The sequence below is a fragment of the Acartia tonsa genome, chromosome 15, assembly GCF_053477335.1.
Source record: "Acartia tonsa isolate MP-2025a chromosome 15, ASM5347733v1, whole genome shotgun sequence".
Taxonomy (NCBI): domain Eukaryota; kingdom Metazoa; phylum Arthropoda; class Copepoda; order Calanoida; family Acartiidae; genus Acartia; species Acartia tonsa.
This window is the reverse complement of record NC_137274.1, coordinates 520001-541155: the sequence shown is the minus strand read 5'-3', so window position 1 is coordinate 541155 and position 21155 is coordinate 520001. Positions and strand designations below refer to the sequence as shown.

Genomic DNA, 21155 nt, shown 5'->3' with positions numbered 1-21155 from the left:
GCTATTAAAGAAAATTGCTATAAAATAAGTCGCCCCCGGGTGGGCTCGAACCACCAACCTTTCGGTTAACAGCCGAACGCGCTAGCCGATTGCGCCACGGAGGCTAATACAAGATAAAAATATTACATTATTTTTAATATTATTCTATGGTGCCTTCAAATATAAAAACAAAAAAAAGATTGGTTTACTTATGTTGGTAGGGCTAATTACCACCGAACACTCATTAGCGCGGTCCGACTACTGACCGACCCGGAAACTCTTGGCTGCTGGGTTTCCCCTCTGGCCCAATCCGCCCCTCATTAAGCAACCTGATCACCTAGGGCTCCCCCTAAGTGGCCATGTTGATGCCAGGCTTAGTGCGGACGCCAATTCAACGTGTTTCAATGGTAACCAGGCGTTCCCTGCCTCAAACCATCCCAAACTCTGACCTCCCAGTAGCAGGATTACAGAACCTCGCCACGGTTCCAGTCAACTATCACATCAATTTCTGTCACAATGTACCATTTGAATTGCAATTTTTTTCATATTTAATTTTGGGTGTGATTTCGCCAGCTTCCGTTATGGTCTAGTGGTTAGGATAGCTGGCTCTCACCCAGCAGGCCCGGGTTCGATTCCCGGTAACGGAAAAATACATTTTGTCGAACCCCCAAGTAATTATATCAACATCCCCGATCCAAAAAAAAAAGGTGATAAAAAAAAGATAGAGAATTGGATATTTTTAAGTTTTTACTTTTCAGCCAGGGTGACACCAAGCCTGCGTGGCCTAATGGATAAGGCGTCGGTCTCCTAAACCGAAGATTGCGAGTTCGAGTCTCGCCGTGGGTAACATTATCTTTTTAGCAAAAGTTGTTTTGGTTGCAGTGCTTCCAAGGTTTCTTGAAGGCAGTGTAGTAGCAAATATGAAGAGTGAAAGCAAGCTGCTCTAGTGGCGCAATCGGTTAGCGCACGGTACTTATAGACAGTACAACAAGTTATGCCGGGGTTGTGAGTTCGAGCCTCACCTAGAGCAAGCACTTTTTCAACCCTTAAACCTGGCAGGGTCTTCCATGAAAAGAGCAAAAATATTTTTTTTACTTAAACAAAGCATTTTATCTTACCAAAATACTAAAATATTCTCTAGCAGTACCTCATAATATCAAATACAGGTACTGTGGTTCGATTTCAAAATTTTTTTGTAACTATGCTTTACTAACCAACAATCAATCAAGGAAAAAAGTTTGTTAAAGAATATAGATAGATTGATATTTTCTTTTTACTACTGTTTTAAATCTATCAAGTTAATAACAAATTCAATAAAATTTGACTGAATAACCATATAAATGTATAAAGATTTGTGATTTAAATTATGCCATGAAAAATCCTCCAAAGAGTTATTTAAGCAAACAAAATTTAGCATAAATGGATATTTAAATTTTGTTTGCTTAAATAACATTCTATTGCAACAAAAAGGTGATGTTAGGAAATAATTTCTTGAATAAAATCATAAAACGTTTTTTCATTTAATTTTCATTTTTTCACTGTTGTGTTTTTATTTGACATTAAAAATAAAAATCATAAAAAATCTTCCAAATCAAAGAGAAAAAATCTTTGAATTATTGGTCAATTTAAGTTCAAAGATTTTTTTTTTTGTAAAAAGTTAATTTTTTAAAAATATTTTAGAAAAAAATCTTCTAACAAAAAAAAATTATCATAATAAAAGATGGCGTCAATACATGTAAAATAATTTTTAAAACAAAAAATTAAAACTTGAATATCTTTTTTCACAGATTGAATTTCAAAAATCGGTCTGACAGTTTTTCCAAAGTCAGTATGATCTATTGAATGAAAAAGGTTTGAAACTGATAGAACATTTCAAAATAAATGGTTCCCACATTCTAAAAATTTTCCCACGCTTGACATTCTTGAAAAATGCTAAATAAATGGACATTTAAACAAACCAAAATTCGCGTTTTTAGCAATGGAATGTGTTTTGTAAAAATCTTTGAAACTTTTGATTTCATTGTTTATGTATGTACACTCAAGAATGATGAATCTTATCTGATCTAGAAAGGCAGAAGGATACTAAATTGTAATTGTAATTCATAATAACCGAGTTTTTACTAAAATAAATTTTTGACAGCTGTGGGATTCGAACCCACGCCCTTGCGGACTGGTGCCTAAAACCAGCGCCTTAGACCACTCGGCCAAACTGCCTGTTGTGCTGACAGTTGTGCGAATAACAAAAATTGTTTCTTAAGTTTTTTTTTTTCAGCCTTACTGTGTAAAAGCATCAAACACCTAAAAAAAAATTGTTTTTCCAGTGAGTGATTTCACAAAATTAACTGCCTCCAGAGAGGATTGAACTCTCGACCCCTGGTTTACAAGACCAGTGCTCTGCCACTGAGCTATAGAGGCTTGCATGTTCACGTGGCACAATTTAAACCTAGCCTAACCTAGTCTAACGTAACCTAACCTAACCTAAGCTATTCCGGTTTGCACCTTGTGTTAAAGACTTTGAAATTGCTAAAGGATTCAGTTGAGTATTAGTCAGCTAATGCATTCAACAGGGGGATGTAGCTCAGTGGTAGAGCGCATGCTTTGCATGTATGAGGCCCCGGGTTCGATCCCCGGCATCTCCAATTGTCAATGATTTTTGTTATTTCTTTGAAGTTGTCTTTTGTTCAAAATGAGTACTTCAGTGAGAAAATATTTGTATGGGGTTATGCGGACACAAAAATGTGGAACGCTTCACGATTTTGCGTGTCATCCTTGCGCAGGGGCCATGCTAATCTTCTCTGTATCGTTCCAATTTTAGTATATGTACTGCCGAAGCAAGTACAATTGAGACTAGAATTTAGTTGTCTATAAAGATCAGCATTTGTTACACAAATTGCAAAAACAATTCTGTTGACCCTGACGTGATTTGAACACGCAGCCTTCTGATCTGGAGTCAGACGCGCTACCGTTGCGCCACAGAGTCAGATGTTTGAATTGCTGCAACTTTGAATTCACGCGAAACTAAAGGAAAGTCTTTTTATTTCTTTTTTTCTATCCACTATACAATGCAAGCGACCAATAGAAAAAAGGCGCTGCTTTCGTCCGGCCCCTATGACGAAGACCAGGGGTCGTAGCTCAGCTGGTAGAGCGTCTGATTCGCATTTAGAAGGTCTCGGGTTCAAATCCCGACGACTCCAAATTTTTTTTCTTTTCAATTTTCAAAAGTATTGGGCAAAACCATGGGCTTGACCGGGAGTTGAACCCGGGACCTCTCGCACCCGAAGCGAGAATCATCATTATAAAGACCGAAGAGCCTTAATTATTTCTTACATTACTTAAATTTAACCCCAATTTTTCATGTTTGTTGTAAAATTTCCTTAATTCTCAACAATCAATTGCATAGAGGGGTAAGGCATCATTCACACACACATACACACACACATACACATGCACACAGTATGTAAGGTATTCAACATTATTAACGGCCGATATGCGGCTCACGCTAACAATGTCTCGTAACCTACACACACCCACATGGTGTGGGCTAATCAACATCATTAACGGCCGATATGCGGCTCACGCTAACATGTTTCATAACCTACCCACGGGGATTTGAACCTACGACCTTTCCGTAGGTTTTACACCGTCCTTACCACTAAGCTACGGTGACTGATGAATTTTGATAGAAATATTTACATATTAACAAAAAATCTCGCAACCTATAGTCTATAGTAGGGGGAGGGTGGGTATTTTCCTTCTATGGTCAGCATTAGTTTCTAATAACAAAATTAATAGTAGTATAAAATGTAACTGTTGTTTGTCTAATCTGACCAAGCCAAACTTGCTTGGAATACTTCATTGAGAGGTGTGATATCAGATAAAATTTTTAAGGGTGTATTTTAACCCATCGGCTCGTTTTAATGTAAGAAAAGGTAGGTTTACACATATATTGCTCCTGGAGAGGATCCTTAATTGTTGTGTTTCATGAGTAAGAGATTATAAGGTAATTTTTAAAATATTTACTATATACTATAACCAAGCTATCATTGCTTGGTACTTCATTAGGAAGTGTTTTGCTTTTCTTTCAGGGTCTTATCCCATAACTTGTCATAAGCACTTTTTACTTTTAATATGTTATATGTAGTTAATAATTTGGCCGCTAGGTGTTGTGTTTATTTTAATAAAAGATTTCCTACTGAAGTAAGCTTCATAACCTACATTATTGGGGGGGTAAACATCAGAAATATTTTACTTCAATGGTCAGAGTTTGATTTGCCTATGACACCAAGTATTCCCAGGTAGTCACCCATCCAAGTACTGACTTGGAAAAATAGATTATAAGGTAATAACTGTTTCAATTATTTACTATGTACTTTAACCAAGCTAATATAAAGAGGTGTGTTGTCATATGCTTTTCTTTCAGGGTGAAATTTATCCCATAACTTGTCATAAGCATTTTTTAATTTTAATATGTAATATGTGGTTAATAATTTGGCCGCTAGGTGATTCATTTTTTTTAATAGGAGACTTTTTACCAAAGTAAACATTGTGTTGCATTTGTTTTAATAGAAGACTTCCTACTAAAGTAAACATCACAACCATTATTTGGTGGGGTAAATACCAGAAATATTTTTCTTTAATGGTCAGAGTTTGTTTTTAATAATAACATATATACTATGACAAAGTTGTATTTTGCTATATACCTATTCTGACCAAGCTAATATTGCTTGATTCACTTCAACAAGAGGTGTGTATGAGATATTATTTGAAGGGTCTTAGTCATTCACATTTTTGTGAGGGTTACAGACAACTCACCAATCAACAAAATTCATGTAGTTGAAACCTATTACGGTGTTTCTTGTAGTGTTGGTTGTTTTCCATTTTTTCACTTCACATTTTCTTTCGTTTTTGTATGTAAGTGACCGCCTGTGATTACTTTGAAGACGACATTTAACTTCTAAATAACTTTGCATTCTTGCTAAATCATGATCAAATAAATTTTAAAGGTATTTGTATTATTTCTTTGTAAGAAAATTTTTAAAAAATTGTAACCAAATCCTAATATACAACAAATTTTAACAATTTATAATACAAATACGACATTTAATATCTTCATATTGCAAAATTAAAATGAAAAAGAAAGATCAGAGGCAATATTTATTTGAAAAATGTTAAGCCTATGACACCAAGTTTTCCCAGGTGGTCACCCATCCAAGTACTAACTTGGCCCAATGTTACTTAACTTCAGTGATCGGACGAGAACTGGTGCTTTTAACATGGTATGGCCGTAGACGTTTATCGATGGAAACTGTGGCGTAAAGGTATTTGTATTATTTCTTTGTAAGACAATTTTTAAAAAATTGTAACCATATCCTAATTATACAACAAATTTTAAAAATTTATAATGCAAATACGACATTTTATATCTTCATATTGCAAAATTAAAATGAAAAAGAAAGATCAGAGGCAATATTTATACGACATTAAGTATTCCCAGGCGGTCACCCATCCAAGTACTAACTTGGTCCAATGTTGCTTAACTTCAGTGATCGGACGAGAACTGGTGTTTCAACATGGTATGGCTGTAGACATTGATTTAAAAAATACTAATAAGGTTTGGGTCAAAATTCCAAAAATGTTAGGCCTACGACACCAAGTATTCCCAGGCGGTCACCCATCCAAGTACTAACTTGGTTCAATGTTGCTTAACCGGATGAGAACTGGTGTTTTCAACATGGTATGGCCGTAGACGTTTATATATTGAAAATGTTAAAAATATTAAATGCAAAATGACACAGCACAGAAAAACATGCGTATTTTTTTAACGCAACCAGTGCTAGGTCTTGGTAATCTTGGTATATAAAAAAATGTGACAGTTTTTGCCTACGACACCAAGTATTCCCAGGCGGTCACCCATCCAAGTACTAACTTTGCCCAATGTTGCTTAACTTCAGTGATCGGACGAGAACTGGTGCTTTCAACATGGGATGGTCGCAGACATTGAATTACAAAATACTTTTCAAACTTGTGTGAGGTTCAGTTAGGTTTGGGTAAAAATTCCAAAAATTTTAGGTTTATGACACAAAGTATTCCCAGGCGGTCACCCATCCAAGTACTAACTTGGCCCAATGTTGCTTAACTTTAGTGATCTGACGAGAACTGGTGCTTTCAACATGGTATGGCCGTAGACATTAAATTAAAAAATACTTTTCAAACTTGTGTTAGGTTTAGTTAGGTTTGGGTTAAAATTCCAAAAATGTTAAGCCTACGACACCAAGTATTCCCAGGCGGTCACTCATCCAAGTACTAACTTGTCCTAATGTTGTTTAACTTCAGTGATCGGACGAGAACTGGTGCTTTCAACATGTAGCCTTCTATCTTTAATAGGAACTGAGATAATAGGTTAACAATTAAGTTTGGTAATTTATTATCAAATAGGGTTCTTGGAGAAAATTTTTTCCTCCCCCCCCCCTTCTCCCCACAACGATTAATTTTTGAAATTCTTTATTAAATAGGTAACTTACACAAAAATTTTTAGAAAATAGTTTAACAGATCGCCACTCTTTTCCCCCCAGCGATTAAGTTTCGGCAAGGTTTTTGACTGTATGGTCATTAAGTATGTTATAGTTTTAAAACCCCAACAAGAGTTTACAGCATTATTTTAAATACAAAAAAATACATGAAGCAAAAAATTTTAATTAATTTCTTTTATATTTCAAAATACTTTATAAGTAAAACTAGCAAAAAAATCAAACAAAATATTTTCTAATATATTACTAATGTTTCATAAAATCAGTAGGTGGAATCAATTTGCGTTTATGTTAAGATTTTACTTTATCATAAGTTGTGACATTCATATTTATGTATCGAAAGCCCCATTAAAGTTTCAAAAGTGACTTGCCTGTTATGGCTGCCGCCGCGCGGGGGGTATAAAAAGTGTCTTTCCCTTATAAATCAAAAAATTTAAATTATTTCAAACACAGCCATATTGCATTTAAAAATGACCACATTGCAAAAACGAATCTGAAAAGCATTTTTAAAAATATTGATCCTAGTTCAATTATCTAAAAACAGCTGATTTAGTCAAAATTGTTAATTTTGGTAGGTTATTTGATAATTATTTCATACTGAATTAATATTTTTTAAAACGGTTTTCAGATTTGTAATCAGCATTTCATTGCGGTCATTTTGATATGCAACATGCCTGTGCTTTAAGAAATTTTAATTAATCTTAATTTCAAATTCAAAAAATCGACTCAACCTATTAATCATAATAATCATACAATGTAACTAATTTTTTTTAAAATTTAATATTTATTAAATGAAAACACTTTCTCGTTTTCATTCTAATATGTTGGATAGAAACTGGTTTTCATCTAATGATTGTACATAAATCTTATAATTGTATATTATATTCATTTTTTGCTACAAGAAAAAAAAATTTAAAGCTCTGTTTCATAGATAGGAACTAATTGTTCTCTAAATATTATTGAAAGTTTTAATAACTTTTATTTTAGATATTTGGCCCAGCTAATTCAGAAGGTTGCCCAACAGTACGGCCAGAGCAAGAGAACCAAGAACATATTAAAAACAAACTCTGACCATTAAAGAAAAATATTTCTGGTATTTACCCCACCAAATAATGGTTGTGATGTTTACTTTAGTAGGAATTCTTCTATTAAAACAAATGCAACACAATGTTTACTTTGGTAAAAAGTCTCCTATTAAAAAAAATGAATCACCTAGCGGCCAAATTATTAACCACATATTACATATTAAAATTAAAAAATGCTTGTGACAAGTTATGGGATAAATTTCACCCTGAAAGAAAAGCATATGACAACACACCTCTTTATATTAGCTTGGTTAAAGTACATAGTAAATAATTGAAACAGTTATTACCTTATAATCTATTTTTCCAAGTCAGTACTTGGATGGGTGACTACCTGGGAATACTTGGTGTCATAGGCAAATCAAACTCTGACCATTGAAGTAAAATATTTCTGATGTTTACCCCCCCAATAATGTAGGTTATGAAGCTTACTTCAGTAGGAAATCTTTTATTAAAATAAACACAACACCTAGCGGCCAAATTATTAACTACATATAACATATTAAAAGTAAAAAGTGCTTATGACAAGTTATGGGATAAGTTTGACCCTGAAAGAAAAGCAAAACACTTCCTAATGAAATACCAAGCAATGATAGCTTGGTTATAGTATATAGTAAATATTTTAAAAATTACCTTATAATCTCTTACTCATGAAACACAACAATTAAGGATCCTCTCCAGGAGCAATATATGTGTAAACCTACCTTTTCTTACATTAAAACGAGCCGATGGGTTAAAATACACCCTTAAAAATTTTATCTGATATCACACCTCTCAATGAAGTATTCCAAGCAAGTTTGGCTTGGTCAGATTAGACAAACAACAGTTACATTTTATACTACTATTAATTTTGTTATTAGAAACTAATGCTGACCATAGAAGGAAAATACCCACCCTCCCCCTACTATAGACTATAGGTTGCGAGATTTTTTGTTAATATGTAAATATTTCTATCAAAATTCATCAGTCACCGTAGCTTAGTGGTAAGGACGGTGTAAAACCTACGGAAAGGTCGTAGGTTCAAATCCCCGTGGGTAGGTTATGAAACATGTTAGCGTGAGCCGCATATCGGCCGTTAATGATGTTGATTAGCCCACACCATGTGGGTGTGTGTAGGTTACGAGACATTGTTAACGTGAGCCGCATATCTTAATACCTTACATACTGTGTGCATGTGTATGTGTGTGTGAATGATGCCTTACCCCTCTATGCAATGGATTGTTGAGAATTAAGGAAATTTTACAACAAACATGAAAAATTGGGGTTAAATTTAAGTAATGTAAGAAATAATTAAGGCTCTTCGGTCTTTATAACAAGAAGTCCAAAACCTTTATCTGTAAAAAGATTAGATGGATTTAAATCACAATTAATTTTAACTGGGGAAAAAAAAGTAACAACCCTTTCACGAACAACTGATTCCATTGGAAAAATGATCTTTGTTTGTGGTCATTGCGGTTCTCTGAAATTTCTCAGAGAAGAACCTTCCTTGTGTTGTGAAAATGGAAGATGTATGGAATTAGAAAAATATCGTAATCCACCCACTTATATTAAGGATTTAATACAAAAATCTGAAAATAGATTGAGTAAACAATTTTTAAAATTTGCAAGAACTATTAACAGTTCTTGTGCATTTTCATCCTTATCATGTTCTAAAACAAATACAAATGCAATTAGAGGAGGAGGTGTTATCTTAAATGGTGAGGTTCATCAGTTATTTGGAGGTATAAATGAACAAGTCATCAATAAGTATATTGTTGATTTTGCAACATTAAATGCCCTATTTGATGAACCCACCAATACATTTATACCTCGTAACTCCTCTGATCTAGAAAGAGTGGACATAAAGGAGCTAACTTTAAGAGTAATAGATATACTCAAGTTAGTAAACCCTTATGTCCACGATTTCAAGATGATGATGGAGCGTGATTACAGTAATTTTACTACAGGCACTATTGTTCTGTCTTCAAAAGCATCCACCAATCAAGGACATGTTGGGAGATATACACCATTTACAAATCTTAAAGAAATAAGCATTCTTCTTGCTAATGAAGATAGAGAGTCTACGGATGATGTCTTAATTGCCAAAGATGGATCAAAACAATTAATTAGGAATCGTAATAAGCATTCAATGCCCTTGCGCTTTCCATTGCTGTTTCCATATGGAACACATGGTTGGTCCATAGGAATTGAATCAGCTGAAAACTGTATTAGTTTAAGAAGATCAAATATAACACCATGTGAATTTTATAAATATATGATCATGCTTAATCATGAGAATGATAACTGTTTACTAAAGTTTGGAAGATTATTCCAAGAATTTTTGTGTTGGGCGGCAATTGTGGTAGATGACAACAATCTCCACCTTTACCATTTCAACCAAACATGCTTTAGAGCAGAAACATATAAAAACCTAGTGGATAACGACGGAGTAGAAAGAGTAGGAAAAAGAATGATTCTCCCTCCTACATTTTATGGTTCCGTACGTTGGCATTTGACACAAGTGCAAAATGCACTGTGTGCAATGCGCAGGTATGGACACCCTACATATTTCATAACCATGACAACCAATCCAGCATGGCCAGAAATATACAATATTTGAGTCAAGGCATGTCTGCACAAGACAGACCAGATATTGTGGTTCGAGTTTTTCATTTAAAACTCAACCAATTACTGCGTGATATACGTTATGGCGAGATCTTTGGTAAAGTTCTCGCCATAACACACACTATAGAATACCAAAAAAGAGGTTTACCACATGCCCACATTTTGGTTACAATCCAAGAACAAGACAGATGTCATTCTGCAAATGACCTAGATAATGTTGTTTGTGCTGAAATTCCACCTGGTCCATCACCAGAGTGTAATATGCAAGAAAACAATCAAAGAATATTGCTTCGTAATATCATTCTAGATCAAAATACTCATCATTGCATCAACAATGTATGTGTATGAAATAATGTTTGTAAAAGACCGAAGAGCCTTAATTATTTCTTACATTACTTAAATTTAACCCCAATTTTTCATGTTTGTTGTAAAATTTCCTTAATTCTCAACAATCCATTGCATAGAGGGGTAAGGCATCATTCACACACACATACACATGCACACAGTATGTAAGGTATTCAACATTATTAACGGCCGATATGCGGCTCACGTTAACAATGTCTCGTAACCTACACACACCCACATGGTGTGGGCTAATCAACATCATTAACGGCCGATATGCGGCTCACGCTAACATGTTTCATAACCTACCCACGGGGATTTGAACCTAGGACCTTTCCGTAGGTTTTACACCGTCCTTACCACTAAGCTACGGTGACTGATGAATTTTGATAGAAATATTTACATATTAACAAAAAATCTCGCAACCTATAGTCTATAGTAGGGGGAGGGTGGGTATTTTCCTTCTATGGTCAGCATTAGTTTCTAATAACAAAATTAATAGTAGTATAAAATGTAAGAAAAGGTAGGTTTATACATATATTGCTCCTGGAGAGGATCCTTAATTGTTGTGTTTCATGAGTAAGAGATTATAAGGTAATTTTTAAAATATTTACTATATACTATAACCAAGCTATCATTGCTTGGTATTTCATTAGGAAGTGTTTTGCTTTTCTTTCAGGGTCAAACTTATCCCATAACTTGTCATAAGCACTTTTTACTTTTAATATGTTATATGTAGTTAATAATTTGGCCGCTAGGTGTTGTGTTTATTTTAATAAAAGATTTCCTACTGAAGTAAGCTTCATAACCTACATTATTGGGGGGGTAAACATCAGAAATATTTTACTTCAATGGTCAGAGTTTGATTTGCCTATGACACCAAGTATTCCCAGGTAGTCACCCATCCAAGTACTGACTTGGAAAAATAGATTATAAGGTAATAACTGTTTCAATTATTTACTATGTACTTTAACCAAGCTAATATAAAGAGGTGTGTTGTCATATGCTTTTCTTTCAGGGTGAAATTTATCCCATAACTTGTCATAAGCATATTTTAATATGTAATATGTGGTTAATAATTTGGCCGCTAGGTGATTCATTTTTTTTAATAGGAGACTTTTTACCAAAGTAAACATTGTGTTGCATTTGTTTTAATAGAAGACTTCCTACTAAAGTAAACATCACAACCATTATTTGGTGGGGTAAATACCAGAAATATTTTTCTTTAATGGTCAGACATACCATCATAAAATCAAATTTAGTTTTCTAGAATGTAAAAAATGATATGAATCTTATAACTTATTGAGCAATATTACAAAGCGCGTTATAATTTTTTAACTCAAAACATGAGATTAGAAGCTAATCAAATACCATTTGATAATTGGCTGCTTCAAATTGGTAATGGACAAATTTCAGATGTTTCACTTTTTCATAAAATAACACATTTAAAGTGTTCTGATGAAATTGAGGCAATGAACAGTATAATTAATGCTACATTTCCTAATATTAATCAAAATATTACAATAGCAAACTGTAATTTCATCCACAGTCATTGTATATTAGCACCAACAAATAAATCAGTAGATATGATCAATGACAAAATATTGAACTCAATGACAAATGCAGAAACAATTGAAAAGTATTCTATAGATACGGTTATTGATTCATCTAGTAATATTTACCCAACAGAGCTCTTGAATACTTTAAAACCACCAGGTTTTCCACCACATAAGTTAATATTAAAACCTGGTACACCATTATTGTTATTACGCAATCTTTTACCGAAACAAGGATTATGTAATGGAACTAGACTTCTTTTCATTTCAATGGTTGGTAGATTTATTTTAAAATGTAAAAACCTTACAAATGGAAAAATAGTTCTAATTCCTAGAATAAAATTGAATACTACAGAAAAGAATTGTTATGTTCTTTTTTCTAGACATCAATTTCCAGTAACACCAGCATTCGCTATGACAATAAACAAAAGTCAAGGACAAACCTTAGGTACTGTTGGTTTGTATCTTGCAAATGATGTTTTTACCCATGGTCAACTCTATGTTGCTTTATCAAGGGTAAAAAAACCAGAATCATTGATTGTGGTAACTTTGAAAGAAAAACTTCAAAATATAGTCTTTAATGAAGTTCTTATGTAACTAATTTGTTTAAAATAATAGGAACTCTTTTATATTATTTACCAAATTCCTTTCTGATTAATGGAAATTACCTTCATGCCAGGTAAAGTATTTAACAACACACCCTGTTAATTTTAATAATTAACAAAATTTTCAATTATTGAAAAAATCAAATTTAAAGTCAAATTCATTTGATTTTAAATAACAAAAATGAAACAATTTGTTTCTATCATACAAGTGTTAACATTGAAATTAATCATTTCATTATACACTGATTTCTACTACTGTTCTATTTTGCATAGACAGTAGTAGAACACTGTTAAGTAAAACTTGGGAAATTATATGCCTTTTTTTTGACAAATTGGTTAATATTTATGTAATTTTAAATGGGAGAACAAATTTTTTTGTAAATAAACACAGAGATCACCAAATTCAAAATAATATTACTAACAGTGGAAACTGGCGGACTAATCATTTTCAATTATAAATATTGAAAAAGAAATATATAATTCATAATCATTTTGTCTATATATGATGTATATTTCTTTTTTTAATTATTAAATATTGACATGATTAACCGGACAAGTCTGAAACCCTTGTCAGAAAGTAAGTGACAGCACTGTTATAGATATCACTAAATACATAACAATTTATTTAACAACTTTTGTTTTATGACCTTTTTTACTTATAAATTTCAACAGCGGTAATTTTTCTATTTTTGAAGCTAGAATAACATTTTTTTGCAAAAAATGTTTATCTTTATGTAAATGGAGGGAGGGGATATTTTACTTTAAGTTTACCTCAATTATAAACTATTACATAGGTGTATTTTTTTCAATATTAACATTAATTAATCTGTTTGTTTTAGATTAAATCTTCTACCTTCTTACACGAGAACTGGTGCTTTCAACATGGTATCGCCATAAACATTAGGTAAGTGGAAATGTGGCATGTTCTTTTAAAATGTCGTCTTTGTATTAGAATATATGCCACATTAACCCCTTACAGTCGGTCCCCTTGCCGCACCTTAATCAGTCGGGGGGGGGGGGGGGGGGGTGGGCATTGTTATCTTAGTTCCTATTAGAACTAGAGTGCTAAATTTTTTTGTATAAGTCCCCTGTGTTATGATGAATTTACGACCTTAAGTAATTCAAGGTCAATTTTCGCTTCCTTCACCCTTTTATTTAACAACTTTTGTTCTTAGGTCCTTTTTTACTTAAAAATTTCAAATGGCTGTAATTTTTTTTATTTTTGAAACTAGAATACAAATTTTTTGCCAAAAAATGTTAATCTTTATGTAAATTTTATATTTTAAATATCAAATTATAAATTTCAGCGGACGCGGCTGTACTTGGCAGCTGCCAGCCGCCGCAATCGCCGTTCGGCGGGAAAACGGCGGCGGATCTTTGCGAAATTTTAATAACTTGTGTAGACATGTAAGAAAAACTTAAGTTTAAAATTTGAAGTCTCTAAGTCAAAAATTCCGGCCACAGGAGCCATTTAAAGATTTCTGGAGACCTGGAGGATCAGGACCTGCAGGATCATACATGGAACCTGAAGTTGACTTGAACACCTATTTTAAAACTTAATCCTAATTCATATTGATAACAAAAACTTAATGTTTTGCAGGGACGTGTTTTTACCAGAAAGAAATCTGAATATCTAATTATCTGTCTTTAAACTTAAAACTTTCAGGGATATCAAATACAGAACTGAACAAATATCTTAAACTTAATTTAATAATCTCCTTACTAGGTACATCTTAACACCAGAATGAAAAATAAATATCTTAATCGTAAATCTTAAAGCTTAACCAGTACTATGATACTATAATATGACTATTTAGGATATTTCATTGGGCCCATGGACGCTTTTTTTCAAACAAACGTGAAGCTAAAGGACTCAAGCCTAAGGCAGCACCTCGCCCCCAAGAGGTATTTTCCAGGTATTAATATAGTTCTTTTTCAATATAGTATCTCATAGGTTGAAAAAACATTTATTAATGTTTTTTGAGATAGTACAGTAGCCAATACCTTCCAACAGATTTTTTTCACTCTAAAGATACTTTTAGTTAATCGGGAATATATTTTAAGGGAGGGGGGGGGGGGGAGGTGGGTGATACCACTTAGGAGCACATTTTTATCTTAATATAGTGTTCAAAATTCATTTCTCCGCATTCAATGATACAGCCAGAAAATAACACCAGAATTTAAATACTAAATAAAAACAAAATTAATAAAGAATATCCTAACATTTAAGTAGCAAACCTAATGTACATTACAAAAGAACAACTATTAACATTAATTAATCTTTATGTTTTAGAGGAAATCTGTCTTCTTACATTGTTTGTTACAATCACCTAGTGATCGGACGAGAACTGGTGCTTTCAACATGGTATAATAACAGAAATTATATGTCGTCTTTGTATTAAAATTATCTTAAAGGACACCAGCAAGAAATACCACGTTTTAAATGCTTAAAGACTGCCATAAGTAGACCCAATTCCCCAAATGTAAAGCCTTCAGCTTCAATAACAAAAAAGTTCTAGGCATTTCAAAATAGCATTGTATGTACAATGAAAGTTTTGAAAGATTCCCAATGCTAATGAAAGAAAAAACAATATTAAATTACGTCGCCTAGACATAAAATTATAACCTTATCTTTGTCACAAACTTAAATTGCCTGTAACTGATTACATTTTTACAATAAAAACACCACATTTCATAGTCAAAATATATTTAAAAAATTCAATTTAAATTGCATTTGTAAACGAAAATCATCGCAGAAACAAAGGGGTAAACTAATATAATCTCAGCTGTGATTGGATGCAGTACACTCGTTACAATGCAAGTTAAACTTAATTTTTTTTAATGATTTTGACTATAAAAATGGCTATTTTTATTATAAAAATATAATTAGATACTAGCAACCTAAATTTATGCCAAAAATTATATTATGATTTTGTTTCTAGGCCACGTAGTTTATTTTCAAAATTTATAACATAAACAGCGAAATTCTTTCAAAATTCTCATTATAAATAAAATGTCATTTTAAAATGCCTAAAACTTTTTTGTTACAGAAGCTGAAGGCTTCAAATTTGGGATATTTGGTCTACTTGTGGCAGTCTTTCAGCAGTTAAAGCGTGGTGTTTTTTGCACCCTTCCTTTAAAGTATTTCATTAAATTTACATAAATCATAACCAAGAAATAGCGTTATTTATAAATGTTTAAAATATTCGTTCTTAAAATATAGAAGTTCATCTTTCATTACTATTAGTTGAAAGCAAAATTATCTTATTTTATGCAGTATGAAGTCATAATATGTCGTCTTTGTATTAAAAATTTTGTTAAATTGGTTGTTTATATGTTTTTTTTTTAATTCCTTTCTATATTTTCTTACAAACAATAAAAAAAATATGGAAAATTGTTTAAGACCTTAAACATTTATTTTATCATAATTAAGCAAAAAACCAAACTTTACCTAAATTGTATGATATGAAGAAATTAATGTCGTCTTAGTATTAGGATTATATTGAAATGATTAATTAAATCTACATTAATCATTAATATAATATTATACACTATATTCATTAATAAATAAATAATAATGCTCACACATATTTCAATTTAAATATTGGCGCAAAACAAAAGATACCTATGTAACAATGTACCAGTTTTTACCTACATCATGTACATTTATCCTTATACTAAAGTAACAGGATGTTGTTTGTCTATTCAAATTTGAAAATCGAGCATAGCGAGACGTAAGAGTTGAGTGCAGCGAAAAAAATCGAGCGAAGCGAGACGACCAGAAAATTAGAGGGGCCGAAGGCCCCGAAATTTTCTTGTGCCGCCTAGACCATCAAGCCTGGCTTGTGCCCTGCTAACTGTCAGTAGCAAGCTGTAATTCACCAACTTACTAGCCGATTGCTTCCAGCTGTGATGCTGTATTCATGGATGGCCGTCAACCAGAGCCAGCAGTCGTGGCCGAGTGGTTAAGGCGTTGGACTTGAAATCCAATGGGGTTTCCCCGCGCAGGTTCGAATCCTGCCGGCTGCGAAAGTCAGATTTTGTTAGTATCTAGTGTTTTTTTTTACTTTTTTTGCAAAACCAGAAAGTTACCTTGCAACTCACATGGCCTTCCTGGTATAGTGTTAAAATAAGACCTTTGTCAGGTGTGGGGTTCGAACCCACGCAATCTTACGATTATGAGAGCTTAAATCTCACGCCTTAGACCACTCGGCCAACCTGACAGGATGCAACAGGGCGGCACTCATTGCAAAACGCATGAAATCACGACTGACAAGCACTGATTAAGCCAAGCTCTACAAAAAAAAAATTATCACGACGAAGATGGGATTCGAACCCACGCGGGCAGAGCCCATTGGATTAGCAGTCCAACGCCTTAACCACTCGGCCACCTCGTCTATGATAATGATTAGCCTAGATTACTTTCAAAGCAGACATGACACATGACATCAACAAAAAAAAAAAAAAAAAACCGCAATATTGCATCAATCGTGTCAAAAGATTTCCCACGCCGGGAGTTGAACCCGGGCCTCCTGGGTGAAAGCCAGATATCCTAGCCGTTAGACCACGTGGGATTCTGTTTCCGTCCGGGATCGAACCGGAGACCTTCTGCGTGTTAGGCAGATGTGATAACCGCTACACCACGGAAACTTGTTACATAGAGTAAACAGCTTTATTGCCCTCTGCTTTTCTTTAAGTGTGCTAGTTACTAGCCAAATATGTATTTGTGGTTTTCACTTTGGCGTACATAATAATATTGTAAAACAAGCGTCAGTGGTATAGTGGTGAGCATAGCTGCCTTCCAAGCAGTTGACCCGGGTTCGATTCCCGGCTGACGCATTTTCATCTCAGTTGCCTAGCAATACATTTTTGTACATTCAAAAAGTGTAGTAATCCTGTACCATCAACAAGCCTCCGTAGCGCAGTAGGCAGCGCGTCAGTCTCATAATCTGAAGGCCGTGAGTTCGAGCCTCACCGGGGGCAGGCAAACACTTTTTCATCTCCTGGTTGTGTTTTGAAAAAAAAGTTTTGTCAGAAGTGGGATTCGAACCCACGCCCTCATCGAGGACCAGAATTCTCACAACCACTCTCTATCAGAGAGCAAGGAAGTTGTCCTTGAGTCTGGCGCCTTAGACCACTCGGCCATCCTGACTGCTAACATAGTGTTCACAGATTAGGAAATTCCATGTTTTGATAACCCAAAAAGGTTAGCCAAAATGCAATGTTAGCATCCCATCTGGGGATCGAACCCAGGACCTTTGGATTAGAAGTCCAACGCGCTATCCTCTGCGCTAATGGGACTTGGTAAGAGAAAAGAAAATAGTAGCATTTGTTGACAGAAAACATTATGGAAGGCAAGTAAAAGAAAATCAAGTAGAGAAGAAAAAAAGCATGTAGTTTTTGCATTGTGCTAATACTTAAACATGTCATCTCAATCAGGCCCGTTAGCTCAGTTGGTTAGAGCGTCGTGCTAATAACGCGAAGGTCACGGGTTCGATCCCCCTACGGGCCAGCTAATACTTTTACCAAATTGAACAGTTTGCAGTGGCGGAAATATTTAATGGATAAAAAAAGAAATTTCACAAGGTTGAAAAATTATCTCTCCCCGACCGGGAATCGAACCCGGGCCTTCCACGTGACAGGCGGAGATCCTCACCACTAGACTATCGAGGAATTCTTGTTGACCAGCTATTTTCTAGTCTCTACGTACATATCACACTGATTGGAGACTTGAACAAAAAATGAGAGCGCCCGAGCAGGGGCTCGAACCCTGGACCGTTAGGTTAAAAGCCTAACGCTCTACCGACTGAGCTACCCGGGCATCATGCTATTTTACAATTACAGTAACAAAATTGTCTCACCAGATGGCAGCAGCATTTTAGTTCATGGTAGGCTTGGATTTCTCTCTGTTTATTTTTGGTTAAGTGCAACCTGAGTTGTATAGAATAAATCATCACTCCATAATTTTCCTGTATTGTAGCATTTTGCATTTAGTATATGTCACATTTTCCAATGTTAAATGTCTACGGCCATACTATGTTGAAAGCACCAGTTCTCGTCCGATCACTGAAGTTAAGCAACATTGGGCCAAGTTAGTACTTGGATGGGTGACCGCCTGGGAATACTTGGTGTCGTAGGCAAATCTTTTCATCCTTTTTTATAAGTTGAGAAAAGAAAAAAACAAAGTCTGAGAAATGTAAACCAGACAACTGCTTATGTTCATTTTTTACACCTAAAGCCCTTATACAATGCAACCACTATGATATAATATGTAGTTACTGTTTTTGTCACCAGATGGCAGCTCTGTTTAGTTCCCAGTTAGGCTTTGTTTTCTCCGTGTTGAGGCATAAGTTTTAGGTTGACAACTATTATTGTTCAATAAAATGATATCTTTTAGTATTACACATACCTACTTGGATTAATATTTTAGTTACTTTGTGCTTGTATTTTATGAAAATTAACTTTTCCGGTCGGACCTTGAACAAATATCAAAAATATATGAATGTCCAAGTAACTTTACATCATTGTCTAAAACGACCAAGCTAATATTGCTTGATTCACTTCTACAAGAGGTGTGTATCAGCTCTGCTTCGATGGGTTGCTCACCTTGAGTCCGCTCGGGTTGAGTGTCTGTCTTAGTCAGTCACAAACATCTTTATTCAGGGTTAAAGAGAACCCACTAATCACTGGAAACCAATCAAGAACTTAGAACCATTTTCCGTAAATACCTGTACGTATTTTCTCTTGGTAATGCATTTTCCATTTAGTTTATGACACATTTTCCTTTGATAAATGTCTACGGCCATACCATGTTGAAAGCACCAGTTCTCGTCCGATCACTGAAGTTAAGCAACATTGGGCCAAGCTAGTACTTGGATGGGTGACCGCCTGGGAATACTTGGTGTCGTAGGCTTTAACATTTTATCCATATTTCAAAATTTGTCTCTTTTTCTTCCTTGTCCGTAGATTCCTGTACTGTTGAGCGTTTTGCATTCATTTCACGCCACATTTTCTCTTCGTAATGCATTTTGCATTTAATTTACGCGACAATTTCCGTTGATGTATGTCTACGGCCATACCATGTTGAAAGCACCAGTTCTTGTCCGATCACTGCAGTTAAGCAACATTGGGCCAAGTTAGTACTTGGATGGGTGACCGCCTGGGAATACTTGGTGTCGTAGGCTATAACATTTTATCCATATTTCAAATTTGTCTCTTTTTCTTTCTTGTCCAAGAAAAATTTCTAATCACTGAGAACATAAGGTGAAACCCAAGGGGATGTAGCTCAGATGGTAGAGCGCTCGCTTAGCATGCGAGAGGTACGGGGATCGATACCCCGCATCTCCATGTATCATTTTTCCCCCTACTACACAAGCACCAAACAAAAAAATAAACACACAGAAAAACAAAAGTCTGAAAATTTAAACCAGTAAAACTTTAAACCTTTTTGTTGCATTAGAATGTTATTTAATAAACCAGAAGTTAGAAGAGCATTTCCTCAGAGTAAATGTCTACGGCCATACCATGTTGAAAGCACCAGTTCTCGTCTGATCACTGAAGTTAAGCAACATTGGGCCAAGTTAGTACTTGGATGGGTGACCGCCTGGGAATACTTGGTGTCGTAGGCTCAATCTTTTTGGAATTTTGACCCAACCAATCCTAGCCCAAACCTAACTAAACCTCACACAAGTTTGAAAATCATGTTGTCACTTTATGTCTACGGCCATACCATGTTGAAAGCACCAGTTCTCGTCCGATCACTGAAGTTAAGCAACATTGGGCCAAGTTAGTACTTGGATGGGTGACCGCCTGGGAATACTTGGTGTCGTAAACTCTACATCTTTCTTTCTTATCTTGTCACTGAAAACAGAAAAGTTGTGTTAACGTAGAAAATAATTGCTGCAACGTCCGGGAATCGAACCCGGGCCGCCCGCGTGGCAGGCGAGCATTCTACCACTGAACCAACGTTGCTGGCATGCTTTTTGGCTATTCGTATAACCCAACCCCTTGCTGAAAATCTTTATTCAGAAATCTGTCAATTTATAACCCAAATACAGATTGATATAGCTTTACACCTGAACGATTAATATGACTTGCTGTAAGTAGACTTTGGCAGTAGGTAAGGACTTTCTTCAGCCCGGCAAGACAATATCTGAGTGATCCTTGGTTCACTTGTACACACCTTTTAGTGAAGTGAATCAAGCAAGTATAGCTTGGTCAGTTTAGACAAATGGTAACTGCAATTTTAGCCATTCCTACCGTAGGCTATTTGTCAGCATGGTTGGCCAGTTTTATTTTCACAAATTTGAAGTGGTTGGTTGGAGATGAATGGTTTTGTGGTGAACACATCCTGACATCCTGTCCCTACATGCCTGTTGTAATATGTTTCTTTAAGTGGGCTCTCTACTGGAAAGCCTTCAGATAAATTGGATGTAATTCCAATATGATCCACTTACACGG

At 34.7% G+C, this 21155-nt stretch overlaps 33 non-coding genes and 2 pseudogenes across 33 annotated transcripts in view; 15 read left to right on the top strand and 20 right to left on the bottom strand.

Annotated features, from left to right (window-relative positions):
• Positions 1-30: 30 nt before the first annotated feature.
• TRNAN-GUU (transfer RNA asparagine (anticodon GUU)) lies at positions 31-104 on the bottom strand. Its single transcript has one exon. It is a non-coding gene; the product is annotated as a tRNA-Asn (tRNA).
• A 450-nt stretch (positions 105-554) lies between these two features.
• On the top strand, positions 555-626 carry TRNAE-CUC (transfer RNA glutamic acid (anticodon CUC)). The gene has a single exon. It is a non-coding gene; the product is annotated as a tRNA-Glu (tRNA).
• A 126-nt stretch (positions 627-752) lies between these two features.
• TRNAR-CCU (transfer RNA arginine (anticodon CCU)) lies at positions 753-825 on the top strand. Its single transcript has one exon. It is a non-coding gene; the product is annotated as a tRNA-Arg (tRNA).
• Positions 826-919: 94 nt separating this feature from the next.
• TRNAI-UAU (transfer RNA isoleucine (anticodon UAU)) lies at positions 920-1009 on the top strand. Its single transcript is given in 2 exon segments — positions 920-957; positions 974-1009. It is a non-coding gene; the product is annotated as a tRNA-Ile (tRNA).
• Positions 1010-2113: 1104 nt separating this feature from the next.
• TRNAL-UAG (transfer RNA leucine (anticodon UAG)) lies at positions 2114-2193 on the bottom strand. The gene has a single exon. It is a non-coding gene; the product is annotated as a tRNA-Leu (tRNA).
• Positions 2194-2322: 129 nt separating this feature from the next.
• TRNAT-UGU (transfer RNA threonine (anticodon UGU)) lies at positions 2323-2394 on the bottom strand. Its single transcript has one exon. It is a non-coding gene; the product is annotated as a tRNA-Thr (tRNA).
• A 152-nt stretch (positions 2395-2546) lies between these two features.
• TRNAA-UGC (transfer RNA alanine (anticodon UGC)) lies at positions 2547-2618 on the top strand. The gene has a single exon. It is a non-coding gene; the product is annotated as a tRNA-Ala (tRNA).
• Positions 2619-2711: 93 nt separating this feature from the next.
• On the bottom strand, positions 2712-2818 carry LOC145308182 (U6 spliceosomal RNA). The gene has a single exon (XR_013876024.1). It is a non-coding gene; the product is annotated as a U6 spliceosomal RNA (small nuclear RNA).
• Positions 2819-2887: 69 nt separating this feature from the next.
• TRNAW-CCA (transfer RNA tryptophan (anticodon CCA)) lies at positions 2888-2959 on the bottom strand. The gene has a single exon. It is a non-coding gene; the product is annotated as a tRNA-Trp (tRNA).
• A 141-nt stretch (positions 2960-3100) lies between these two features.
• TRNAA-CGC (transfer RNA alanine (anticodon CGC)) lies at positions 3101-3173 on the top strand. Its single transcript has one exon. It is a non-coding gene; the product is annotated as a tRNA-Ala (tRNA).
• A 1977-nt stretch (positions 3174-5150) lies between these two features.
• Positions 5151-5269, bottom strand: LOC145307734 (5S ribosomal RNA). The gene has a single exon (XR_013875604.1). It is a non-coding gene; the product is annotated as a 5S ribosomal RNA (ribosomal RNA).
• Positions 5270-5448: 179 nt separating this feature from the next.
• LOC145307866 (5S ribosomal RNA) lies at positions 5449-5566 on the bottom strand (annotated as a pseudogene).
• A 51-nt stretch (positions 5567-5617) lies between these two features.
• On the bottom strand, positions 5618-5727 carry LOC145307868 (5S ribosomal RNA; annotated as a pseudogene).
• A 129-nt stretch (positions 5728-5856) lies between these two features.
• On the bottom strand, positions 5857-5975 carry LOC145307810 (5S ribosomal RNA). The gene has a single exon (XR_013875679.1). It is a non-coding gene; the product is annotated as a 5S ribosomal RNA (ribosomal RNA).
• Positions 5976-6047: 72 nt separating this feature from the next.
• Positions 6048-6166, bottom strand: LOC145307832 (5S ribosomal RNA). Its single transcript, XR_013875700.1, has one exon. It is a non-coding gene; the product is annotated as a 5S ribosomal RNA (ribosomal RNA).
• A 10476-nt stretch (positions 6167-16642) lies between these two features.
• TRNAS-UGA (transfer RNA serine (anticodon UGA)) lies at positions 16643-16724 on the top strand. The gene has a single exon. It is a non-coding gene; the product is annotated as a tRNA-Ser (tRNA).
• Positions 16725-16834: 110 nt separating this feature from the next.
• TRNAL-UAA (transfer RNA leucine (anticodon UAA)) lies at positions 16835-16918 on the bottom strand. The gene has a single exon. It is a non-coding gene; the product is annotated as a tRNA-Leu (tRNA).
• A 92-nt stretch (positions 16919-17010) lies between these two features.
• On the bottom strand, positions 17011-17092 carry TRNAS-GCU (transfer RNA serine (anticodon GCU)). Its single transcript has one exon. It is a non-coding gene; the product is annotated as a tRNA-Ser (tRNA).
• Positions 17093-17197: 105 nt separating this feature from the next.
• TRNAE-UUC (transfer RNA glutamic acid (anticodon UUC)) lies at positions 17198-17269 on the bottom strand. The gene has a single exon. It is a non-coding gene; the product is annotated as a tRNA-Glu (tRNA).
• Positions 17270-17272: 3 nt separating this feature from the next.
• TRNAV-AAC (transfer RNA valine (anticodon AAC)) lies at positions 17273-17345 on the bottom strand. The gene has a single exon. It is a non-coding gene; the product is annotated as a tRNA-Val (tRNA).
• Positions 17346-17462: 117 nt separating this feature from the next.
• On the top strand, positions 17463-17534 carry TRNAG-UCC (transfer RNA glycine (anticodon UCC)). Its single transcript has one exon. It is a non-coding gene; the product is annotated as a tRNA-Gly (tRNA).
• Positions 17535-17605: 71 nt separating this feature from the next.
• On the top strand, positions 17606-17678 carry TRNAM-CAU (transfer RNA methionine (anticodon CAU)). Its single transcript has one exon. It is a non-coding gene; the product is annotated as a tRNA-Met (tRNA).
• Positions 17679-17724: 46 nt separating this feature from the next.
• TRNAL-CAA (transfer RNA leucine (anticodon CAA)) lies at positions 17725-17847 on the bottom strand. Its single transcript has 2 exons — positions 17810-17847; positions 17725-17769 (listed from the first exon to the last, which is right to left on the bottom strand). It is a non-coding gene; the product is annotated as a tRNA-Leu (tRNA).
• Positions 17848-17923: 76 nt separating this feature from the next.
• Positions 17924-17996, bottom strand: TRNAR-UCU (transfer RNA arginine (anticodon UCU)). Its single transcript has one exon. It is a non-coding gene; the product is annotated as a tRNA-Arg (tRNA).
• A 137-nt stretch (positions 17997-18133) lies between these two features.
• On the top strand, positions 18134-18207 carry TRNAI-AAU (transfer RNA isoleucine (anticodon AAU)). The gene has a single exon. It is a non-coding gene; the product is annotated as a tRNA-Ile (tRNA).
• An 89-nt stretch (positions 18208-18296) lies between these two features.
• TRNAD-GUC (transfer RNA aspartic acid (anticodon GUC)) lies at positions 18297-18368 on the bottom strand. The gene has a single exon. It is a non-coding gene; the product is annotated as a tRNA-Asp (tRNA).
• A 75-nt stretch (positions 18369-18443) lies between these two features.
• TRNAK-UUU (transfer RNA lysine (anticodon UUU)) lies at positions 18444-18516 on the bottom strand. Its single transcript has one exon. It is a non-coding gene; the product is annotated as a tRNA-Lys (tRNA).
• Positions 18517-18716: 200 nt separating this feature from the next.
• On the top strand, positions 18717-18835 carry LOC145308607 (5S ribosomal RNA). The gene has a single exon (XR_013876429.1). It is a non-coding gene; the product is annotated as a 5S ribosomal RNA (ribosomal RNA).
• Positions 18836-19489: 654 nt separating this feature from the next.
• On the top strand, positions 19490-19608 carry LOC145308356 (5S ribosomal RNA). The gene has a single exon (XR_013876192.1). It is a non-coding gene; the product is annotated as a 5S ribosomal RNA (ribosomal RNA).
• Positions 19609-19760: 152 nt separating this feature from the next.
• LOC145307737 (5S ribosomal RNA) lies at positions 19761-19879 on the top strand. Its single transcript, XR_013875607.1, has one exon. It is a non-coding gene; the product is annotated as a 5S ribosomal RNA (ribosomal RNA).
• A 90-nt stretch (positions 19880-19969) lies between these two features.
• TRNAA-AGC (transfer RNA alanine (anticodon AGC)) lies at positions 19970-20042 on the top strand. The gene has a single exon. It is a non-coding gene; the product is annotated as a tRNA-Ala (tRNA).
• A 162-nt stretch (positions 20043-20204) lies between these two features.
• On the top strand, positions 20205-20323 carry LOC145308329 (5S ribosomal RNA). Its single transcript, XR_013876167.1, has one exon. It is a non-coding gene; the product is annotated as a 5S ribosomal RNA (ribosomal RNA).
• Positions 20324-20410: 87 nt separating this feature from the next.
• LOC145308512 (5S ribosomal RNA) lies at positions 20411-20529 on the top strand. The gene has a single exon (XR_013876339.1). It is a non-coding gene; the product is annotated as a 5S ribosomal RNA (ribosomal RNA).
• A 66-nt stretch (positions 20530-20595) lies between these two features.
• TRNAG-GCC (transfer RNA glycine (anticodon GCC)) lies at positions 20596-20666 on the bottom strand. The gene has a single exon. It is a non-coding gene; the product is annotated as a tRNA-Gly (tRNA).
• Positions 20667-21091: 425 nt separating this feature from the next.
• Positions 21092-21155, bottom strand: part of LOC145308137 (U5 spliceosomal RNA) — a 118-nt gene continuing 54 nt past the window's right edge. Inside the window, exon 1 of the small nuclear RNA XR_013875973.1 lies at positions 21092-21155. This exon is cut by the window's right edge and continues 54 nt beyond it. This is a non-coding gene — a small nuclear RNA (U5 spliceosomal RNA).